Below are 25917 nucleotides of genomic sequence, written 5' to 3' on the forward strand. Positions count from 1 at the left end.
ACTTGACTTCTCACTGGAGTTAGAAATGAGGAGGAAGAGGAAGAAGAACCGAAGGTACAGCACCAAGACTGAGATGGTCTACAAGGAAAAAGGTACTACCCTCTGAAGGAGATAGTGACAAAGGTGATGAGAGACCAATGAGTGACTTTGAAAAGGAAAAACCTTTTGGAAGTGCCTCAGAGCCCTCAAATACAGAGGAAGAAAAGAAGAAGTACGCAAAAGGAAACATAAAGTGGAGGAACCAATTGCTAAAATAAGAAAGGTACAAGAACCTTTCATCATTAAGGAGCCAGCATAGAGAGTAGCTCAATTAGAAAGAGAAAGAGATTCTTTTGAGAGAAGAGGTATGGTAGGAGACTTTGAAGAGTTTTGGAAGCCAAAGCCAACCAAGCTGCACACAAAAACTCCCATGTACCAATCTGGGCAGGATCCCTTGTTGATCTTGAACGACTTTATGGTAAAGAAGAAAGGGAACGAGAGGAATCCAACACTATCCAATTTTCCTTCTCCTCCACTTGAAATTCAAAGGACTACAAAATCCCCTTCACTGATTCATGAGGGAAAAACATAGGAAGAAGCACATGTGAAGAAGAGCCAAGAGCTAAAATCAGCGGCTCAAGAAGAAACCACCAATAAAGAGACAACAATGGAAGAAACACAAGATGTCCAAACAGAAGAAAAAAATAGTAGATACAAAACATCCCTTTGAGGAGCACCAAGTAATTGCATAACAAACACCAAGACAAGTTGAAGAAGAGTCAAATACAATGGAGGAAATCAAGGAGGAAACCACCGGAGACAAGTAAGGCGAACAAGCAGAAGCTTCCACACCTAGAAAAGAGGGCTTAGAAAATATCAACAATACACTCACTATGCTCATCAAATATTAGAAAAGCTAAAAAATAAGTGGCTCAAAAGAACTAGAAGAGTGTGTACGAGGTACAAGTATCCGATGCATTTTTTAAGGAGTACTAATCTCTTCAAGAAACCTCACAAGAATTAATTCAAAGACTCCAAGAGTCAAGCACTAAGTAGCTAGCGGATCTTTCATATATGATAAATCTAATGGAGCAATTGACAGATGCAAGAGAAGGACAAGAAAGGAAAATTAAGGAATTAAATATTATCATCCTTGATACAAATTCAGATGAAGCTCCAAATTAAGTACTATGATGCCCTCGATGATCTAAAGAAGTGGCAAAAAGCACAAAAGCCTGACCATTACCCTATTCTTTGAACCTGTGTCATGGACGACCTAGAATAGGAGGGGGGAATGTTAGAAGCCCAGCTAATAAAGATGCCCTAGAAATCAACCAATGCTGTAATATTTCATTTTCTACTCAATCTAGACAATTATATCTACAAGCCTAATTTGTCTTTTATTGATTCTTGAAGCAAGTGCATATGTAATTATGAGTCAGATCCAACGGGGCTATAAGCTTCTAGATTTTATCACTTAATCCTTAAGCTGAGATACAATTGGCACATATCCTTATTTTTGACCTAAACCTTATGGAAAGATATAGAAGCCAACTTTTGTATTATTTTGTAAGTTCACTTTGATATAATGAAGCTAGTGTGTTTACAGAGATTTTTATGTGTTCTCCCTCTTTCTTTTGAAGCTCGTAACTCTCTTGTGGATGGTCTATTTGGAGTTCCATTACTTCCACTACGTTCGCATGTGAAAGCTCTACGTGGCAATGACTATATGTTTTTGTTGTGTCTAACCTCTAGTTAGGTCAAATCTACCCTGCAGATAATAATTGCATTTTTGTCAAGTGGTAAAAAATGGGATTTGAAACCTTAGGCACACTTCTTTAGTGTTTGCCTATCCTTTCGATAAGTTTGGTTTCATTTGGACTTCATTTTCCTGGTGAAATCAGTGAGATTTCCTTGCGCTTTGGTGACTAGTTTTTTGCCTAACATGTGGTTGAAATGTTGTTTTGAGTAAGTTGGGATTGAATGTGTTTCCAAGAGAGTGACAATTTCTTGTAGTTACCATACACTAGTCATATCAGCTCCGTTCCACGGTATGACATTTATGTCCGTGATTATCACTATCTCTACAATAAGATAGTTAGTCTTGGTAAGCAGAGGGCCCAACAAAGTGGAATGTCAAGAGTTGTGTTCCAATATTAGCCCTCCTTGTCATGATAAGGAGGTTTGGTTATTTTGCAACATAGTATTCCATTGAACCATTTTGCACATAGTTATTTTTTTAGTGCCTCGCTTGCAATTCCTTTTTTTGCCTACTTCTATCCTCTACCACCTTTAGGCTTTTTTCTTGCACTTGCAGCATCCACTGGCATCTTTGGATGATAACAAGACGAGTGATGGAAAAACTTGGTTGCTCCATTCTTGCATCCCAACATACATTTAAATTTTTTCATGTCCTCTCCTAAATTCCATTCAATATCAAACATCCCTACCCCTAGAACATGGAGTTGTAGCCCATTTCCTTGACGATGGAGAATCTCTTGGATACCTAATCAAGTGAAGTACCAAGATGTCATGGTTCTCATATGGGAGGTTCCATGTTACTAGCCACCATATATTCTTCTCTGATCTCACACTATGATATTCTTGCTTCCGCTTTTTTTAATACTTTTCCACAACCTCCTCTATTTCTTTCTCACATTGTAGCACCTGTCTCTTTAGAGCTCTACTCATGACTATCAAATTGGCTTGCTCTACCTATTGACCTTTGACCACTTGACACTCATCAAGTTTGAGAAAAGATTCATTTTCCATCTACATCCTTGAGGGTGACATCATAAAATTGGCTCACTGCATGTTGAAGTGCCTCCACCTCAATGAATATGTTATTGAACTCGTAATGGACTCACTTCATAGTGGATAGTGTCATCATGTCTTCAATGCACTTGAAATCACCAAACATGGTCACAATATCTTGATTCATTGATTCCCTTGCCATTTGGATGATGTATGGAATAGGAAGCAAGGACCTTATAATACCCTTTGCACACAATGCCAAAGTGATTGAATGGTATATAGCTCTATAGCATCATCAACTGTTGATACCTATAGAATCACACACAATAAGCATCTTGCTTGGAGTAATAAGGTGTTGTACCTCGTGCGAGAATGTGCTCGCAAAGATTTTTGAAGCCTTTTTTTTAGAGAGACTACATATCATTTTGATATGTATCCCTTGTGTATGAAATACAACAACAAAGATTGTACCTCATCCTCCTCTCTATTGCACCCTAACATTGCTTTGGTACATTCCCTACCACATAATACTCATTTGTTGATCAAAAAAAAAAGTTGCATGATGCAATGGCATTGAATCAATAATATGATGCAATGACATTGAATCAATATGATCATTGTCTACCTTATTGCATAGACTCATATTTTGTGTGTCCCTCTGTCCTTAGAGATAAGCTCTACCACTTTGCACTTTCTCTACCTTGCATGAAAGCCAATGGGAAGGTGTGTGAAGTGGTCCACATAATGGTAAAGGTTATGCATGGAGGATTGAGAACATAGTGGTTCGATGTAGCTTGATCAATTGTGAAGCCACGTTTTTCAAGTTACCTTTTGCACGGTCACACCTTCTCCATGAGATTGCCAATTCTTTGAGTCATCCTTTTTTCTCCTCACCGGAAATGATTTGAAGTTGATCAAATGCATGCTGCATTGCCTTTGTCCTTGCAAGATCTTCTACGTCTAGGACATACAATCTTCTATAATAATAAATCCAGCCTTGAACTTTTCACCGACAAACCTCACAAAGCTAGTGATATTAGTGAAGGGTGGAGGAGCACCAAAGGATGGTTAGGTGGATATAGACTCCCCCTTATCCATAGGTCAATGGCTTTGGCCTCAACCATTCAAATATGGTCGTGTAGAATGGTAATATGCTTGCTACATAAAGTAGCATACTCCACATCCAAATCTACACGCAAATCAAGATTTAATGGCTTATTGTTGATATCTTGCAATGGAATTTGTAGTAATGGAAAGAGAAAATCTCTACATATGGAAAAATATACAGGTGGAGAAGGGGACTAGGGAGAATCGTAGTATGCTTTGGCTTCTTGAGCTTAGAACGTGGAGATAGAGATAGGGGCAAGTAAGGTGGTGGAGGAGATTGGAGGGTGAGAATAGAGATGTGGATGGATCAGATCTCATAGTTATGGCTTGTAGAGAGAGATAATGGTGATGGATATAGATTAGAGGTGGGAATAGAGATAGAGGTGAAGATGGTGTAGATCTACTAGCTATGGATTATAGAGCAAGAAATTAAAGTAATTTTCCATATAGAACTAGTGCTGGGAGTTTTAGAGAGAGAGGGAAGAGAGAGTGTATATTAGCAACCCCTTGAAAAGTGGGAGGAAAAAATGGACAAAAATTTGAAGAGTAGAGGGGAATAAAGAGAAAGATATGATTATGGGGAATGTGAGAGATCTATGATAGCCTAAAAGTACCTCCCAGGTAGTTAAGGATACATTCCTTTCCCATGAGTATTTTGTAAAAATAAAAATAAGTATTGACATGCCTATTTCTTTAGGCTTGGTCAAAGTTAGATTAGGAGTTAAGCATTTTACTAAACTTCCTAATAAAAGGGACGATGAAGACTCATTGAGGCCTCACATAAAGCCCTTTGTTTGAATTGGAAGATGATATTTCCCTCTTATGCTTGATTATTTCGTTCAATTTGAGGGGTATGCCTAAACATTTGACCCCCCTAATGTTGGCGATACCTGAGACACTCTTTGTAAATGGTAGTTGACATAAATGGGAAGCCAAATCCTGGGCTTATTATCATATCCCTCTTATGCTTTGTTTGAATTGGAAGATGATATTTCCCTCTTATGCTTGATTATTTCGTTCAATTTGAGGGGTATGCCTAAACATTTGACCCCCCTAATGTTGAGCGATACCTGAGACACTCTTTGTAAATGGTAGTTGACATAAATGGGAAGCCAAATCCTGGACTTATTATCATATCCAATGCACTTTCTTTGTTGTATTTTTATCATTGTGCTATGTTTTAATGTATCTCCCAATACGAAATTTTGTACTAAGTAGTGTAGGATTTGGCATGGGGTGTAGAGTTGGAGTACTGATCTAATGTACCAAATTAATGATTGTTCATGCAAGTTTATAGCACATTGGTGTTGTGTGCAATCTTACACTTCATAATACCAAAGTTATTAGTAGATGTTGCAATAATGTTTCAAAATTTAGTGTTGAAAGTACCAAGTTTGGTACTAGAAGCACCAAAGTTGGTCCTAAAGGTACCAATTTCAATGTTTTAATATAGAAATTTGAATTCAAGAGTATGAATTAGTTACTTCATACTATGTTTTGGCTCTATAGTTGTAAACACTGCATTGAAGTACCAAATTTGGTATTGTAAGGTACTAGTTTTATATATCATAAGTACCAAATTCAATGCTATAAGATTCAGGCTTAAATGTGTTAGTAGAAAATGAGTATCTTTTATGTGTGCTCTAAAAGTATAACACACTAGTGTTTGAAAATACCACAATTGATACTATTACTAGCAAGGTTGGTATTGTAAGTACCAAAGGTAGATACTATAATATCCAATATGGTAAATGATAGTTCTATTTTGAAGTTCCAAAGTTGATAATTCTAAGCTTGGTACTTTAAGTGAAAAATTTGGCTTGTAATTTCTAATGTATTGAATAGTAATATTGTTTTGAGGTACCAAAATCGGTATTGTTAGTTGCAAGCTTAGTAGTATGAGTGCCAAATTTGGTACTATGATATCCAATGTTACTATATACACAACAAAGTCAAGTGTAGATATTTAGATATAAAATCACATGAAATTTGAAGTCATTCTATTGTTGGTAGCACAAATTTACCCACTTCCATCTTTGGCACAGGGTGGCAGGTTAATGTGGCTTCATCATTACTAGTACCATCATCATATGGAATTATGTAGCTTCTACATAAGAAATTTTTACAATTTAAAGTCTCTCATGCATGTTTCAAAGTTGATTTAGTTTCTAGCTCAATGAGATATGGAATTAAAGACAAGCCAAGAGCTGAAAATAATGCAACTTTGATGAAATGAAGTGGCTCTTCCAAGCCAAGTTTTACAATTTGAAGCTCTAAGCAAGTTGGCTAACAACTAGCTCACATGAAATTTTTCAATGTTTAGAGCAATCTAAGGGCTAGAGATGACTGCAACTTGACGATATAAAAATGAATGGCTCTCAATAGCCAAATTTTGTACTTGAAAGCTCTCAAAAAAGTTGGGTAAACACCAGCTCAAAATGAAAAAATTTAACTTTTGACCAAGCTATGAGCTAGCATGTATAAAACTTTTAATCAAAACAATTGGAATGGCTCAAAATAGCCATATTTTGCAATACATTGCAATGATGACCCCTTCTTGGATCATTTGGAAGTACACTCTTGCCACACCCCTTCAAAATAGAGCTCAATTCTTAGTGCCTTTAAGCATTTGGAAATTCAACAAGCACTAAAATATGCTCAATCACAAGCCCAAAATTTTACTATCCCCTGGTCATTCACAAAATTTCAAATTTAGTGCTATGCAAGTTTTTTTCATTTAGAGCAAGCACTGACACTCTCGACCAAGCACGAATGTATCATCAATGTAACCCTCAAATGAAGCTTGCATGCATGCCAAAAAGAGTATTTCATTTAGTGCAATGAGATTTCAATCAAGGTGACACTTACCCAATGCATGAGCCAGAAAATTTGTGCAATGAGGTTCACTTATGCATATAAACCTCACAAGCTCGACATTTTACTACTCTTACATGGTAATTCGAAGAAGCTTAAGGATTAGTGATATGTAGGAATTTTGCATTCGAAGCAAGCACTAAAATGCATAATCAAGCCAAGTTTAGATACACAATGTCCCATAGTGTTATCCATGTAAATCATAATGACCGTCCAATCTAATGCTATTTTGCATCATGAGTCAATAATGTTTGGCGTTTAGTGCTATGAAGAACTTTGGCATTAAAAACAAGCCCTAAAAAAAACATGCTCCATCACCTTAGAATTCATGTAAATGAAATGTGTGCCCAAAATAGCTCATTCATGTACTTGGCAAGGAAGAGAGTGATTTTATGAATGTAAATCATAGTGGTACAACTTTATCCCTCATGCATACAAATCACCTTGAGTCATTTTGAAGCAAACAACGATGGAAATTTTTTTTGTTTTTGTGTTCGTCTTTAAGAGGCTTTTTTTTTTGTTTTTGTGCTCGTCTTAAAGAGGCTATTTTTGAATTATGTAGCTAAAAATTAAACACTGAAGCGCTCCATGTTGTTGCCAATTGGTCCCATCCTAAATGCTTATTTTTGTTTCGAAGAAAGGGGAGATGGATGATGTGGGAACGGCTCTTTATTTTCTATTTTCACCTAATTCCTTATATATTTTTTTAAAAAAAATCACGATGTGTTGCAGCTGTGCGGGTCGATAGGGAGTAGGAGGGATCGTAGCCATGTGGAGCCAAGTGCGTGTCAGTGTGTGTGTGTGTGTGGTTGTGTGTTTGTCTAACAAAGGTGAGTTGTGCCAAAATGAGCTATGCCAGGGAGTCAGGGAATCCAAGAGAGGTTGGATGAGCTGGCACGAGGCAGGAGCTACGGGCCTACATGTGTGTGTTTGTGTTGATGTGTACTGGCCAGCGCCACACGTGGTGCTGAATTGGAAGCAGAGGTGGCACACGTGTGTGTGTTTGGTAGCGACTCAAGTGGGCAAAGCATGTGTGTGTGAGTGTGTGAGTGTGTGTGTGTGTGTGTGTGTGTGTGTCAGGATGCAAGGACTGGTGAGCAAGGCGACGTGGGCCAGCTGCAGAAAACGGCCTCAAACAACGTTGTGTGTGTGTGTGTTGAGCAGTGTGAGCCTCTTCCAAGCCAGACTGCGTGTGTGTGTCTTTTTTTGCATGCCATATTTGGCAACCATCAATGTGTGTGTGTGTGTGTGTGTGTGTGTGTGTGTGTGTGTGTGTGTGTGTGTGTGTGTGTGTGTGTGTGTGTGTGTGTGTGTGTGTGTGTGTGTGTAGCTGTTTAATCTTAACTAATAAGACATAATTGAATTTTTACATTCAAAAGACAGCTGGCCAAGGAATAATGAACTGATATGTACAAAAATAACTCAGTATCAGAATTATTTAGGTACAATGACTGTAGGAAAGAGATCCTCTTTCAGTAAGATTGGTAGTAAAAGAACTTCCCCGTTCCTCAGTGGGTATTTCATTACAGTAAGGTTGCTTGCCAAAGAAAAGAAAACCCTCCAAGATAAGATAGAGTCCTTACCTGCATCCATCCAAACAAGACAACAATTCAGTTAGCCTTGGATGTGTTTTACAGGTATCAATGGACCATATCAGTTGTTATCCATGTCCATCTTATAGGATTTAATTACTTTAGACAAGCTAGGTTATTTATTAGTAGTTTTTTTTTCTAAATGAGTGGTACAGTTTACTTTCTAATGTGAGTGGTGAAGTCCACCAAGAATCCAAACACTTCAAGATCCACAGCTCGGTAGCTATGCTTAAGCCAAAAATAGCAACCATATACTTACCTTCAGACTTAGCAATCCCATGGTATCATTGGTATCCCTTTAGACAAAGATAGGTCATGTCCGCTTTTCTGTATTTCTATTATTTTGGCAAGAGACGGTATCAGATGAAACCACTAGTATAGCCAGTTAGCAGGGTAGCAAGACTCCCTCTTATTAATATGGAATCCCATTTTTCAAATCATAGCTTGGAAGCTATGCCAAAGCTAAAAATATCAGCCATATACTTACCTTCATAATGCCAAGATATCCACAAGTCATTATCAACTTTTAAAGAACGACAGTGTCCGGCCATTGACTGAGTAAGATACCTTTACTTGTTTATCAACCAGAGGTACTAGATGCAGTGAATAACACCCCAACCATTCTTATAAGAAATTACAAGTGCCAAGTTGGACTTAAGCCCAACAATTTATCACGCCAAGCTTAACACAAATTGTTTTTAACACATAACTTCCCACCCTGCATGTCATGCAATATGTCATATTGCTTTAGAAGAGAGTAAATTAACATCCTGGAATGGTTAAGAACAAAGCCTCAATCAACCAGTATGCGCACAAGTGCCAGTAATACAACAGTAGCGCAGGACTTGCAGAGCCATAAACAACCAGTAGCTACAAACCTGCAACTGCTCGAGAAAGAGCCAGTACAACACCCAGTAGCAAGAAACAGTCTGTGCATGTGTTTGACAGTAACTCAGCCCCATTCTATGCATACTAGGCCTTAAGGTACATGCTAATTATGCCCCGGCCCAGTAGTTTAATTCAAAAAATAGTTAACCGTGTTAATTTCAACAGGCTCCCAATTGAAGCCCACCATGCCAAAATCCATAACCATGTACCTTACTACAAAAACCCATAACCAAAAAACCCATACTCAGGTACTTTACCACGAAAGGCAGGTATGGTCCTAAAGCGGCATTAAAAAATCCAATATGGCCATTTGTAGAGCTAACACCATTCCCTTAGGTGTTTATCCCCATTGGTACAGTCAACAATATAAAAAGTAGTTGCTTTTTATGCACAAGCAGTCCTAAGTCCACAATAATGCCCATGTATGATTATGCAGCGGTTTTTCTCAGAACCGACACCTACCTTATATGTAGGTGCTTCAAAAAAAACTCATTATTTTGCTCAGATGCTAGGCAAAAAAGTTTGTCACTGTAAGTCTAAGACGTATGCACAGTGTAGACGACATCTTTCTTCACTTACCATGCAAGGTACTGCAACAACGTTTAAACAAAAACCGAATTTTTGTAGTAAGGTAGCTGTGTTTCTTGAGCTGCAAGCTGCATTTTATCAAGATTAGACAGCAGCGAAAAATGAGCTAAAAAAAGACCTACTCCAGGCTAAGTGAGGGCCAGAGTATGCCCTCACCTCTATATATATAGGATGTCATGCACGCTCCCAGAGCCATCCATTTGAATGCGATCGGCCGCCCTCAATTTGCGCGAGCCTGTAGGCACCATAGCCTGGGGAGGGTGATTGAGAGTGGACAGGGGTCGCCTACCCCATGTAATGATATTTCTTCACGCTTTGGTTTAAGCGGGGACCAAGTCCCAGGTTGTCTTTATTATGCAACCATGGGGGGGGGGGGGGGGGGGGTTGTTTTTTTTGGAAGTTTTTCTTTAAAAAAACCATTTATGACCAGTATACTAGTGTGTGTGTGTGTGTGTGTGTGTGTGTGTGTGTGTGTGTGTGTGTGTGTGTGTGTGTGTGTGTGTGTGTGTGTGTGTGTGTGTGTGTGTGTGTGTGTGTGTGTGTGTGTGTGTACCCGCCCTAACCCAGGCACCACACACAATGGGTCGGTAGTAGGCCCATTGTGTATGGGCCTACTACCTTATGAGAGAGATGAGACTCTCTTTCTAAAACAATAGTCCAGGCCAGTTATGCCGACTGAGAGCTTGTATGATGGTGTTCCGGATCTGATTATGGTTAAATCCTTTCTGGCATTATTTTTTAACTAGTACAGATATCTCTTCCCAGGCCAAAGAGGGGGTAGATGAAGAGTAGAAAATTAAGTAAAGAAGGCCAATATAGGAGCAAATATGGGCTTTGTATGGCCTATTGCTATTTCTTTTAATGAATTCTATGTGAGGAAGCTTAAGAAGATCCTTTCTCCAGATAAATCTAAGGTCATATCCACCTGTAGATGGGGAGTGAAGAGATATTGAAATGTTCAGAAATTGGCTTGATTTGCAAAAGTCCCTAAAAACAGTCAAATTATCTAGGAGGGAAGTAGGGTCAATTTTTAGGCAGTAGGGGTAGATTAGATCAATCTCTTAGAGAACATTATTTTGTTAACACTAAGCAGGTCATCCATATATCTAAAAGTATGATTGAATGATGGAAGTATTTTATGGTTAGTTTCCATTTTCTTAAGAAACCATTTGTATTTGAAAAAATCCAGGTAGATATTACACATAAGTGGTGAGCAAGAGAAGCCCATAGGGATGCAAAGGCATTGGTTAAAGCAGCAGCCGCCTACAATAATAGTGCAGTTATTCAACAGCCAGAAAAGTGTAGAGGGTGTATGGAGTGAGATGCTTGAATCCATCTGGGTTTCTTGGATATGGAGATAAGACGATACTTTCTCTTTTTAGCATTGATAAAGGCTAAATTAATAACCTTAGCTAAAATAGTCTTAAGGCCGAGATCTCCACTTAGTGGAGGCTGAAAGCAAGGGATGGTGGTACAAAAAAAGGACCAATTTTTGTTCCACCTTATTGGTACCACTGAAAAAGTAGGGACTGGTAAAATTTTTGTAGTTTGTGTCAAAACTTGTCCGACATTCTATTTTGATGTTCCTCTTTTAAAGATGTATCCAATGATATATAATATGATAACTAATTTCTTTTATGACTTGGATAAATTGCATTGCAAAGATTTGTCAAAGTACCATCAAAAGGTACTATCAAGGACAACCTTTGTACCACCATCCCTTGCTTTTAGCCTGGAATGTTTTCATAGCATTGTGTAATATCAGCTCTGTAAAGATGTGGAAGATATGTTGAGGAAGGTTGTGTGACTTCTTTTGCGTTTTTTGTTAACCAGAAGAGATTGTATTGGATATTTAGGAAATCTTTGTAGATTCTCTACTTCTCTGCACAAATGAGTTCAAATTCTGTGAGAATAATATCAAGGCAAAGAGTAATATCTTTGGTGATATCTGTGAAGATACAGTTAGAGGCATCAAATAACCATCTGAATTTATGTTTGTGGAATTTATATGTAGGGAATAGTATTGGTAACCTGGTGTTACTAATAGAGTAACCAAGCTATCCTAAATGTTTAGAGATCTTGTTAGAGATATCTTGCGGCATTTTGTTAGTATGACAGAATTCTTTCCCTGATACTCGATCCTGAGCTGCTTTCCAAGCAAGGTTTTTGCACATAATAGTAGGATATTTGGAGCTTTTGTCAAGCCCGACCACAAGCCATTTATCTGAGATTAGTTGAAAATCAAAAGCTAGTTGAGGTGTAAGCCAAGAACTATCAGAAGAAAGCCACTTCCTAGGAAGTAGAGAAATTTTATGAAGGAAGCATTTATTCACTAATTCCTTTAAGTCCGGTAGGACTGTCATCTCCAGTCGGAGAGCACTGACAGCTAAGTAAAGCTGATAGAGCAAGGTAAGGGTTTTTTGGATAGTTAGGTATGTGATTGAGTCCTTTGGCCAGTAACTTACGTATTGTGACATTATCGATAATGTTGAGGTCCTGAGTACATACATGGTTACCAAATCCTTTAAAATCCCTGCAGAATGAGGCAAATTGAATGCATGTACAGTAAGGGATTGTTTCTTGTCTAAGAAAGTCATTATTTAAAACTAATCCTTTTATAGGATGATGGTTTTTCCATCCTATGAGAATATTGTCAAGCAGTTTATGATTCCCAAAAAATAAGTGAAAGCACTCACAAAAAAGACTTTTTGGTAAGATCCAATCGAGAAGTATATTGTGAAACAGACAGTGTATGTAGATAGCACCACAATTCGAATCTTCTTTGCGGAGAACTTTTCTTCCACATGGGTTTGTAGAGAACTACAATATATTCATGGGTTAGATTTCAGGGAAGTTTCTAATTGCAGGGAATCTGCCTCTCCCTCTTGTAAAGCTACAAGTCTTTCCTCGATTAGACGAGGAGCTAGGTGTAAAAAACGAGGTGAAAGAGTTGGGAGACGCCAAAGAGTTAGCTCTTTTCAGAGCAGGGGAATCATCATCTTCAATACAAGGTTTAAGAAAATTAGTGATGAACTTGACCCCTTTAAAGTTAGCATAAGTGGTGAGGAATAGACCGGGCTCATCAGCTATGAGCTCTTTGAAAATATCATGCATAAGACTACGGAAGATATTAAAGGCAATTTGTGCAATCACAATCTGCTTAGCGTGTCCACCTAGCCATGAGCAGATGAGGGATAGATGAAAGTCGACTGGTTTCTCTGGGAATAACAGATCCAAATGGTTGAGGATATACCATATTGCATGATCCAACCACATGATGCTTGATTCACAGGTAGCTTTGGGGTCAAGAAATCTGCGGCACATTTCACATAAGGGCGGAAGATATTCCAGATGGACTCTGTGTAGAAATATGGGTTAATTTTTGCAAATTCCATGCTACCCTTAGTACGTATGTACAATCCAACATTTGAGGGGCATTTGGAGTGGTCGATGAGATGAAGGTTAAAGGGGGATTTAATCAGTTCTCCCTCGTCCAAGAACTGCCCACCTTTAAGAATCTTGAGTTTACAGTCTTCCATGGTTGAGGCAGGAAGATTGGCCAAGTATACCCAGGTTTCACTAAGAATAAGAGCCAGGAAGGCTTTGTTTGGTAGAACCCACAGTTGACGGTCAACTCCGAGAGATTCAATTTCTATTTGTCTTATTGGTAAGACAGGAAAAACTTTAGAGATTTTTGGTACCATCTCAAGGAGATTAACATCATTGAGAGAGCAAAGATTACTTTGAAATTCTTTTACTGCTTCTAGTGATGCACTATCTTGACAGAAAATGCCACCAGTTGGAGGGATGGAGGGGGTATTTGGGGTGCAGACAAATGAGGGGTTAAGCCCACAGAGTTTTCTAAGGAAGTTTGACAGCTCATCTCCAGATGAGGAAAACAAGGCAAGCTCTTGCTGGTATTGTGAAGCAAGGACAGGAAGTTGGGCAATATATTGGGATAGTAGATTAACACCTTCTAGGGGGTCTTTGTCCAATGTAGCCAGAATTTTTACCAGTCATTAAATGACAACATATGCAAGACAGATATTTTTTTGTCCGAAACAAGAGCTGAATCATAAATAAGATGTGAAGCATCCAAACTGCTAATACATCTGAGGACCAGAGAGGGGCTCCGAGGTAAGTTCCAATTCTTGAGATAAAGCAAGAGTCTACAAAAGCAGTGAGGTCAGGTTCACTTTTTCTTGCCATAGTATGTGATACATAATTTGGCTTTCCTAGCAAGGAAAGGTCTAGTTCTAGTAGCCAAGGCATCCTTTGGTGTATGGTCTTTAAGGTAAAGCTTAATCTGATCCAAAATCTTTGCATGATTCTCAAGGTTGTGATTAGTACTCGTGTGAGCTGTCATTCTATAACGTGAGCCAGTCTACCAATGAAGGATTTACAGACTGTGGGTCCAATTTAGAGCTCCATTCCTAAGAAAATTTCCTAGGCCCGCATCCTGGTTTCCCCCGAAAAGAAGAAACCTTATATATAGGATGTGTGTGTAGCTATTTAAATCTTAACTAATAAGACATAATTGAATTTTTACATTCAAAAGACAACTAGCCAAGGAATAATGAACTGATATGTACAAAAATAACTAAGTATCAGAATTATTTAGGTACAATGATTGTAGGAAAGAGATCCTCTTTCAGTAAGATTGGTAGTAAAAGAACTTCCCCGTTCCTCAGTGGGTATTTCATTACAGTAAGGTTGCTTGCCAAAGAAAAGAAAACCCTCCAAGATAAGATAGAGTCCTTACCTGCATCCATCCAAACAAGACAACAATTCAGTTAGCCTTGGATGTGTTTTACAGGTATCAATGGACCATATCAGTTGTTATCCATGTCCATCTTATAGGATTTAATTACTTTAGACAAGCTAGGTTATTTATTAGTAGTTTTTTTTAAAAAAAAACTTTCTAATGTGAGTGGTGAAGTCCACCAAGAATCTAAACATTTCAAGATCCATAGCTCCGTAGCTATGCTTAAGCCAAAAAATAGCAACCATATACTTACCTTCAGACTTAGCAATCCCATGGTATCATTGGTATCCCTTTAGACAAAGATAGGTCATGTCCGACCTTTTCTGTATAAGATGCCTAATCATTTAATTTCTATTTTTTTGGCAAGAGACGGTATCAGCTGAAACCACTAGTATAGCCAATTAGTAGGGTAGCAAGACTCCCTCTTATTAATATGGAATCCCATTTTTCAAATCATAGCTTGGAAGTTATGCCAAAGCTGAAAATACCAGCCATATACTTACCTTCATAATGCCAAGATATCCACAAGTCATTATCAACTTTTAAAGAACGACAGTGTCCGGCCATTGACTGAGTAAGATACCTTTACTTGTTCATCAACCATAGGTACTAGATGCAGTGAATAACACCCCAACCATTCTTATATGAAATTACAAGTGCCAAGCTGGACTTAAGCCCAGCAATTTATCACGCCAAGCTTAACACAAATTGTTTTTAACACATAACTTCAAACCCTGCATGTCATGCAATATGTCATATTGCTTTAAAAGAGAGTAAATTAACGTCCTAGAATGGTTAAGAACAGAGCCTCAATCAACCAGTATGCACACAAGCGCCAGTAATACAACCAATAGCGCACGACTTGCAGAGCCATAAACAACCAGTAGCTACAAATCTGCAATTGCTCAAGAAAGAGCCAGTACAACACCTAGTAGCAAGAAACAGTCTGTGCATGTGTTTGACAATAACTTAGCCTCATTCTATGCATACTAGGCCTTAAGGCACATGCTAATTATGCCTCGGCCCACCAGTAGTTTAATTCAAAAAACAGTTAACCGTGTTAATATCAACAGGCTCCCAATTGAAGCCCACCATGCCAAAATCCATAACCATGTACCTTACTACAAAAACCCATAACCAGAAAACCCATACTCAGGTACCTTACCACGAAACGCAGGTATGGTCCTAAAGGGGGCTGAAAAAAAATCCAATATGGCCATTTGTAGAGCTAACACCATTCTTTCAGGTGTTTATCCCCATTGGTACAGTCAACGAGATAAAAAAACAGTTGCTTTTTATGCACAAGCAGTCCTAAGGTCCACAATAATGCCCATGTATGATTATGCAGCGGTTTTTCTCAAAACCGACACCTGCCTTATATGCAGGTGCTTCAAAAAAACCTCATTATTTTGCTCATATGCTAGGCAAAAAAGTTTGTCACTGTAAGTCTAAGACATATGCACAGTGTAGACAACATCTTTCTTCACTTACCATGCAAGGTACTGCAACAACATTTAACCAAAAACCGAATTTTTGTAGTAAGGTACCTGTGTTTCTTGAGCTGCAATCCATTTTATCAAGATCGGACAGCAGCAAAAAAATGAGCAGAAAAAAGACCTACTCCAGGGCTAAGTGAGGGCCAGAGTATGCCCTCACCTCTATATATATATAGAATGTCATGCACGCTCCCAGAGCCATCCGTTTGAATGTGATTGGTTGCCCTCAATCTGCGCGAGCCTGTAGGCGCCATAGCCTCGGGAAGGTGATCGAGAGTGGACAGGGGCCACCTACCCATGTAATGATATTTCTTCACGCTTTGGTTTAAGCGGGGACCAAGTCCCAGGTTGTCTTTATTATGCAACCATGGGGGGGGGGGATTTTTTTTTTTTTGGAAGTTTTTCTTAAACAAAACCATTTATGACCAGTATACTAGTGTGTGTGTGTGTGTGTGTGTGTGTGTGTGTGTGTGTGTGTGTGTGTGTGTGTGTGTGTGTGTGTGTGTGTGTGTGTGTGTGTGTGTGTGTGTGTGTGTGTGTGTGTGTGTGTGTGTGTGTGTGTGTGTGTGTGTGTGTGTGTGTGAGAGAGAGAGAGAGAGAGAGAGAGAGAGTATGGGGTTTGGGGCCTTGTTCCCACGTGGAGAGTCAAAGCTGGGGAGAATTTTGGCGCCCAAATAGAGAATGAAAGAGAGAGAGATTCATCCTCATTGATAATTTGTTGAGCATACATATTGAATTGAAACAGACACAAGCACAAAGCTTTGATTCTCAATTGAAAATTAGCTTCATTTTCATGATATTTTTGCATACACTTGATTAGAAAAATGCCTCAAAATATGCAAATTTTTATGGCAAATTCCTCAAGTGGACACAACCTTATGGATACAGTACGTATTGGCACAATTTTCAATATGACATTGTTACAACTTAAACCCGATTGGACTTATACTCTTTGATCGGACAAGGTATGCATGCACAATTGATGCCCATATTTATTTATTGAAGAGTACCCCTCTCAATAGGTGGCAATCATTGCAAAACCAGTTACTTATATCCACTCTCCCTTATCATCCAAACCCAATTGGCTTGTCATTTAGGCTTGCATTGCTACACACTTTTGATTATGACACTAGAAATTGCACAAATCATTCAAATTTTTACCATATCCAATTGTTATTCACATCAATGGTAATAAAATCATCTTCAATTGTATACAATTGAGTCATACCAAGTCATTTGATCATACACACCAATCTTTTAGGCCTTTCAATCATCATAATTGGTAATTGCTCCCAATTGTTCATCCTTAATTTGTATATCCAATGCCATTGACTAGGCATACACACCCAAATTTAAGCCAAAATTTTATGCAAAAGTTACATCAATTCCACATTGGAATGCACAAATTGCAAACTCAATCAAGCATAAATGAATGCATGCATGCTTAATTTCTAAAAAAATAAACTATTTTGACCCAATCAAGCAATGCACACACTCAAAAATTAAGCACAAATGATCAAATTTGGCTCAATTGGCAATGCATTTAGGCTTACACCTAATGATTGCACACACTTTTTATAAACATTTCACAATCAAAAATCATTTTGGAGCCCCAATTGACCATCAATCATTGAAAATCAAGTGGCCTTGGATGGGCACACACGCTCAATTTTTGCACAAATTTGTGGCAATTAGGCGTATCCAATTATTGAATTAGCCTAGCATACACATCAATTACATGGTTGCATACTCATATACCATCAATATTATCAATTTCTCTGCATGCACACACTCAAGATTAGGTGCACCACACACTTGAATTTTTTGACAGTTTTTTTCCCTCTTTGGTGCATTACACACACAATGATTTTTATGCACACACATGAATTCTTGATGAGAATTAAACATTATTTTGACACACAAAGTTCATTAGTCACAATTTGACCATCAGTTTCATTCCAAGTGTATCAAATTAGGTGCAAAGTGTAGGTCAATTGAGTTACACACCTAATTTTAGCAAATAATTAGCACACATTAAACCACCTTAATCAATCAAGAATTGACATGAGCAAGTGAGTGCACTGACATTGTGATTACACTCCAAGCTATTCCTTTGCTTCACGCAAAGATGCATCATTGCAAACACAAGTGTGTGCACCATCAAATCGGCTCCAAAATTGACCATCGTAGGCCAAAAATCAAACACTCAAATCATCAAATTAGGCATAAATTGGTACAATTAACTTGATTAGAGTGATGATTCCACCTTTTAAAAGGGGGATTTAACATACATTACACTTCAATGTTAGCGGTTAGGTTAGCAAAGTTAGTCAATAATTAGTAGAAATTAGCATGACATTAGTACAATTAGCATGGAAATGAAGCGAAATTAGCAATGGTTAGTATGAAATTAGTAAAAATGGGGGTTTGAGGTATTCATAACTCAAAATTAGCATCAAGTACTTGCACAAACATCATCAATTCACACCAAAATTGAGTTACACACACTCAAAAACCAAGAAATTAGTAGTGGAATCACTCTATTCTACACATCCTACACTCACTAGCTTAGGTTATCGATCCCTGGCAACGGCGCCAAATGTTGGGATAATCAAAAAACTCCTACACACATCAAGTCCACCAAATTCCGACTTACCATAGACTAAAAACCCCAAGAACACTAATGATAAGCACACATTAATTACATTGGTGTTGGCCTCTCCAATCACCACATGTCAATCACGGCACTTCATCAATAGCTACACACACGAGGTGAATGGTGCTAGAGTTTCATAAAACGTATCTACACATAAGCAAACAATAGGGCACACACACTAATTACAAGATTAAGACCCACCTTAATCAACCTAATTAGTGATGCTAAATATCACAAATGAATGCTTATAGAAGAATAGGAGTGGCTAACAGCAAGACGTACATACCTCTCTCAAATCTAAATGAAATGTAGAGAAGAAGTAGACTAATGAGAAAATTGAAATTAGATTAATCAAGAAGAGCTTACTCTAATTACAATGGATTAGCACTAACCTCTTAAGCATAGATATTATGTTATGGAATTGATATCTTATTATTTATTGCAGCTGTGATAGGTGGAAAAGGCTTGACCGAGCTAAGCTATTGCAAAAGGATATCATATTTTATGTACATTTTATTATTCAAGTGCTCTTTATGAGCTTTGGCCATTTATGACCGGCCGGCCAGTTTGTACTCACTTTGACCATTCAAGAATCTATAAATTAAATACGTGCAAGAGAGAAATGCTCACTCTTGCACGGGGGGAGATTGCACCCAGTGTCTGCGTTGCTCTTCTCACCTCTCCTCTCTTCTCTCTCGCCGTGCTGGCGTAGCACTCCGCTCTAGGAGGTGCGCTTGCGCGTTCTCGCTCACTCTTTCTCTCTCTCTCTATCTCTCTCTGTTTGTATACGTCGTGGTTATGTGCTATGCGGGTCAGCAGGTACGTAGATTTAGTCATTTATGTCTTGTTATGTGCTATTTTCCAGTATGTTGCAGGGCAGCCATGCTTCCGGTTGTAGCAGTGGTATCAGAGCGAAGGAAACGCTCCTCTCAACACACACTTGATGGATAAACAGATAAGTGCAAATTATGACCTGAATTTGCATAATTTTTCTTGAGAAGTTCTTTCATGTTTTGCTTAATTACCCATCATATTTACTAATTATGCTTTAATTGTACATCTTGCCGCAAAAGAATATAGGCGTAAGATCAGTAGGTCAAATATGTGCATGTAATTAAAAACTCCTTGGGTTGTTTAGAGATCTTGCATGTTAGTCTTAGAGGCGCATTCAATGCTAATAGTGTTATCAGGAAGCTACTTATAGTAAGCTAGATTGTAGCAAGTGAGGTGAGTTTTACCAAGACCAAGATGGATTAGAGAGAATCAGCAGGGTTGATAGTAAAATATTCATTGTTGATAATGGGAAACCCCCCCAATACATACAAATTGAATCATTCAAAAAAAAAATACGTTACATAATTTATTTATTTTTATATATATATATATATATATAAACCCATATGACTAGAGCTCGTCGTCATCATCAGGCGCGCCATCAATACCACTGACACCCCAAGTCGCCACCTCTGCTCCTCCGTGGTGCTTCCTATCGAAGTATCAGGCAGACCTTCCTTCATCAGCAGGCGAGTAGCTCAAGAAATGCGCATGCTTGCACCTGGAAAATCCACCTTGTCTCCCCTTGTGCTGTCTCCAACTCTACGTACGAGAAACTCTGCCTTGACCCAGCTGCAAGTTCGTTTCGCTACAGGGGTTGGCAACTGCACAACTGCCCAACAATAGCCGACAACGATCGAGCACCTCGATCGTTCACTCACAATTCTTGAATGAACGGTAGCACAGGAGTATCAGTTTCGTATTTCGATTTGACTTATCGACAGTTGGTTATGCTACACTGCATGCACAACCAACAGTAACTAACGTCTGCCAATCATCACACCCCACACTTCCTCCCATGCATCATTACACTGCGCAGCCAATCCCCCACCAACCTTTGCGGCTCCATTTTTCCCACCAACCACTCCATCTCTCTCTCTCTCTCTCTCTCTCTCTCTCTCTCTCTCTCTCTCTCTCTCTCTCTCTCTCTCTCTCTCTCTCTCTCTCTCTCTCTCTCTCTCTCTCTCTCTCTCTCTGATCAACTATCGACTCTCTCTCTCTCTCTCTTTCTCTCAGAGTTTCCTAGCCAATCACCTCTTCAGCCGCCATGCAATCCTCACCAACTTTGCGGCACTCACTCTCTCTCATCCAGCTATTCCCACAGACTGCGCATGCATATCGCTCTATATTTTTAGGTATACACACAGTCACCCACTCCTACAGCCTGGGCAGCGCATGCCGATGGCAGCCCGTAGAATAAAACTCTCGCTCTCTTTCTCTCAGTTCTCACCGAACGCCATGCAACCAATTGTTGTAGAGCGTGATGGAGGCCGGGGTGTGGACCAACCAACCCTCTCAATTAGCTCTCTCTCTCCCCCTCTCAACAGCTAATGACGTCCACTTTTTTTTTTTGCCTGCACGTCTCGTACCCAATCGCTTGCTTCACCTACTCATGCCCACCCCTTCTTTGGCATGTTTACTCGCGGGTACCATTGCACGTGCATCCCAGTACTCATGCAATACACCCTCCACTCATGTGGCTGTCACCCGCTGCAGCCGCCCTTCGTGACCACGAGCTTCAGTACACTTTCAGCCCTCCAACTGCCCCCTCCCTCCCTTGCGCATGCAAAACAATAACATCTCTCTCTTCCTTCCTACCAACTAGCCCACTTCCTCTCCTACCGCAGCTCAACTCTCTGTGTCCTCGTTCTCAAGACACACATGTAGAAAAATTATTGCACTCGGCATCTACTGTTGTGTGTGTGCACACCTCCCCCTCCCCTTCCTTCTCCCTCTCTTCAGATCCGTGCATCTCCTCTTCTCTCTCATGCAGGGGTTAGCTTGCAATTCTGCAGATCTTGGGAGGTGCACACACATGCTTTGAATGTGGGCTCGTTACCTTCTTAGCCAGGTTTGATGCAGGACTAGGGATCTGGTCCATATTTTTGGGCTTTTCGAGATTTCTGCCAGCAGCTTACATAATCAATTCTTGAATCCCTGCGTTTAGTTTCCTGTTGCAATGTGTATGTTGCTGCTCCGCAATCCAAATCTGGAGAGTCGCAATCCGCCGATGTCTACTTGGAGAGGCACTTCATCAATACCGGAGGTCCTAATCAGTTTATGATCTGGCACAGCATCATGAACAAGGCAATGCTGATTGCAGGCAGGCAACCCAACCTCAACGAGATGCCGTCTTATACCTTCACCTTCAAGTTGGATGTCCATCTTGCCGTGCTAGAGTTTGTTCTTAATTCGATCTTATTTTCCGAAGGAAGGGTTGCGGGGACGGAGAAGCAGGTTTAACGATAGAGTACGTCTACCTACAGCATCGAACATTGACGCAGCTCTGCAACAACCGCTGCAATACTTTCTGCGACACCGCCCGTGGTGGAACACCATCAGGCATTCAGGACAATGCTAATGATGATTTTAGCATGCAGATTTTAGGCTTTTGACTTAGTTTCACACTCCACTTCATTTTATTCTATATTGTATTAGATCCTTACGACATTAAATTAGATCATTAAGGATTGTATCAACAATATGGACTCCTAGGCTTTTGAACACAAGTAATTTTTCATTTCATTTCATTTCGCTCTCTTTCTCCAGTGCGCCTACGTATAGGGTTGGACATTAACGACGCTCTTCAGTGCTTGCTGTAATATTCTATCCGACACACGTCCATTACTGAGCATTCTCACGCATTGGCGATGACGATACTAATTTCCATCACGATATTAGGCTCTAGGTTTTATGCTTTCAATGGTACTTCAATTTGTTTTATTTTTATTTGTACCCAGGCATCGGAATAGATACACAAAGATTGTATCAGTTGTTCTCACACTTAATTTTTACATTTTTAAGACGGTTAATATAACATATATATATATAGATAGATAGAAATTTATTATATATATAAATATATATAAACTTGGCATAGTGTTTCACGATCGTCATTCATTGCCTGGGAACGTAGTACAACTCTTCCTTGATCTCATCCATATGATGAGCAAGCTGCAGACACTGAATGGCATCATCAAAACTAGGCCACAATGCCTGTTGTCGAGCATTCTCAAGCATTGACAATGCTCATGATGATTTTTCCAGTCTTTTACTTTACGACATTTTATTTTTGTACCTAAGCATTAGATTAGATCAACAAGGATTGTAATTTCGGTATTTTTAAGACTGTTAATATAAACATTTCCTTTAATTTTTTATTTTTATTTTCTCTTTTCCCCCAGACATTGAGGAAGCTCTTAGGAGACCACTGCAATACTTTCTTAGACAAACGCTTGATGCCGGGCATCCACAGGTATTGACAACGAGGACGACGATTTCAGTCCATTTTTTTGGTATTAGATTCACAAGGATTTCCTCACTCTGTTTTCGTAGGTAATTTTGGCATTTTAAAGACAGTACTATAACATTTCATTTCTCTCTCTCTCTCTCTCTTCACAACCCTCGCCATCCCCCTATTGTTACGTTTTAGAAATTGAGGTCAATCATGTTATATTTTTGGACAAGTACGCAATGTATAATAATCCACTAATTGCTCATTCGAGTTGAACAAGATTACTGTGTTAACAATAGTTTTTTGATGCAACTTTAAACCAGAAATAGGTGCTTCACAACTGCCTAGCACAAGTTGCCTTGCAACAACTCGCACTTCATTCTTGTAACTTTTTTGGTTAATGGCAATAGTTGATCTACGTTACTTGATTAAGAACTGCAAAAATTTTCTTTCCGTTCAGTTGTCTCACATTTGTATCGGTTGCATACCTATCCCTTCTGCAGTTTTCATTGCAAGTTCATGACCCCTTATTAACCCCACGCTAACACAATTTGGATCTATTAGCCTTTTGGTGTAAGTTTGCTAGTTGCAGCACTTGTACCTCTCCCATTGTACCAAAAATGGTATATATATTTTCAACTACAATATACCCTCCTGGTATGTCCATCAATTACGTCATTCCTCTTTTCACATTTTATTTCTCTTCATTATGTGCTAACTTGAATACTCAAACACTGCTAATTATATAAGCTCATCACTTCTAATTATATTGAAAGGAATTTTTATTGAGGTGATTTGTCTATCAGCTATGCAACTCCTTTGGGACACTGAACAACGGTTTGTAAGTCCCCTCCTACGTGATAAATGTTATATTTTTATGTCTCGTCTAGTCCATTGGTCACGCACACACAGATTCGCCGATCTAGGCAGTGTGTAGCTACTCATCTTGGTGCAGATCCGCCGATTTAGGTAGCACATTAATAAACTTCAAATTTATGATTTTTAAACAATATCCAATGCATATCCACCGATTTATGCAACATTAGTGCAGATTCGCCGATTTAGACAGCACGCTTTATTGGTGTAGACTCGCCGGATGAGGCAACACCGATCACAAAATCATGTTGCAGTGGCTGGCCACCACTGCAACTGGTATGATTTTGTTACCCGGGTACATAATGAAAGTGATTTGAATTTGGACTTGTATTGTGGAATTGGAATTGGATTCGGATTTGGTATCTGGTGATTATTATGGCAGTGTTTATGTGATGAGACTTGACATTATGAGATTAATGATGAGTGTGATCAATGATATCCTGATTCACCAGAGTATGACATATACTGCTTATTCTAGTGGTATGGGACACTAGAATAGGTAGTATGTGGATGACGGCAGGCATAAGCAATATTTTCTAATTTTATGAATTTTGTTACTAGTTGATACAGATTTCTAATCATTGGGTTTAACAAGTATTGTTTGCAGATTTTTATCTTCGCAATTGAGGACAGTTGCTTTCCAACGGAGAGGTATGTTATGGAATTGATATCTTATTATTTATTGCAGCTGTGACAGGTGGAAAAGGCTTGACCGAGCTAAGCTATTGCAAAAGGATATCATATTTTATGTACATTTTATTATTCAAGTGCTCTTTATGAACTTTGGCCATTTATGACCGGCCGGCCAGTTTGTACTCACTTTGACCATTCAAGAATCTATAAATTAAATGCGTGCAAGAGGGAAATGGTCACTCTTACACAGGGGGAGATTGCACCCAGTGTCTGCGTTGCTCTTCTCACCTCTCCTCTCTTCTCTCTTGCCGTGCCGACGTAGCACTCCGCTCTAGGAGGTGCACTTGCACGTTCTCCCTCGCTCTTTCCCTCTCTCTATCTCTCTCTGTTTGTATACCTCGTGGTTATGTGCTATGCGGGTCGGCAGGTACGTAGATTTAGTCGTTTATGTTTTGTTATGTGCTATTTTCCAGTATGTTGCAGGGCAGCCATGCTTCCGGTTGTAGCATATTAAGCTCAAGGCTAGGCCATAGAGTGAACACTCAAGAGAGAGGGAGCTCTCAAAAGTGGATCCTCAAGAGTGGATACTCAAGAATGAAGCCTCCTTGCATAAAGGCTTCCTTTTAAAGGCTTTCACCACAATCCGTTCTACTGTGGGTTTAAGCTTGAGCCCTCTACTTAGCACATACAACTTTGGAACTCCCAATGAGCCCAAGACTTATACAAAGTAAGTGGGAAATATTATGCACAACCATAGCATATCTCCCGCTTGATGCATATTCGGTGTAGTCTATGTTAGCCGCTGCTAATAGTTACATGTACACATTTGAGGTGGACCCTTGAGACTTGACTATAGTAGATCCAGACTGACATGAAAAGCATCATGTATTTTCCAACCCTCTTGTAGCTATAACATGTAGCCTACACCTCTGATCTTTTTCAAAAATTGAAAAGGACCATAATATCACATATTGAGCTTTGGAAACAAACATTCCTTGCCTTTTGTTTTCCTTAACCTTGCCTTTTCAAAGTGCAAAAGTACGCAATGACCAAGTGAAAATAAAAGTTCACAACGGTGACAATTAGCAGCTTTCTTTTTTTTAACATGAGTCTTCTCAAGAGCAATCTTTATCTTTGTGTATGTTTCATCCATGTCTTTCACATACTTGTCTGTCTCAAATATCTTCTCCTTAGTTTTCAACTATGCTTTCTCCACCTGATACATGCTTTTGCTACATTTGAGAAGGTAGAAGTTCTTATTAGCCTCAATTTCCTTCACTACAAATTTATCCCCAATCAGAAACATTCCATCAACAACTTAGAGCTTCCTTTGTGCCCACATTGGCATGTTTACATCTTGATTCATTGGCATAGTGTCCGTTTCATCCTCCCCATTTGCTTCATCTTTCTCATGCTCTACA

This window comes from Adiantum capillus-veneris, chromosome 18, assembly GCF_014529385.1.
Source record: "Adiantum capillus-veneris isolate H3 chromosome 18, ASM1452938v2, whole genome shotgun sequence".
In the NCBI taxonomy this organism is placed as follows: Eukaryota; Viridiplantae; Streptophyta; class Polypodiopsida; order Polypodiales; family Pteridaceae; genus Adiantum; species Adiantum capillus-veneris.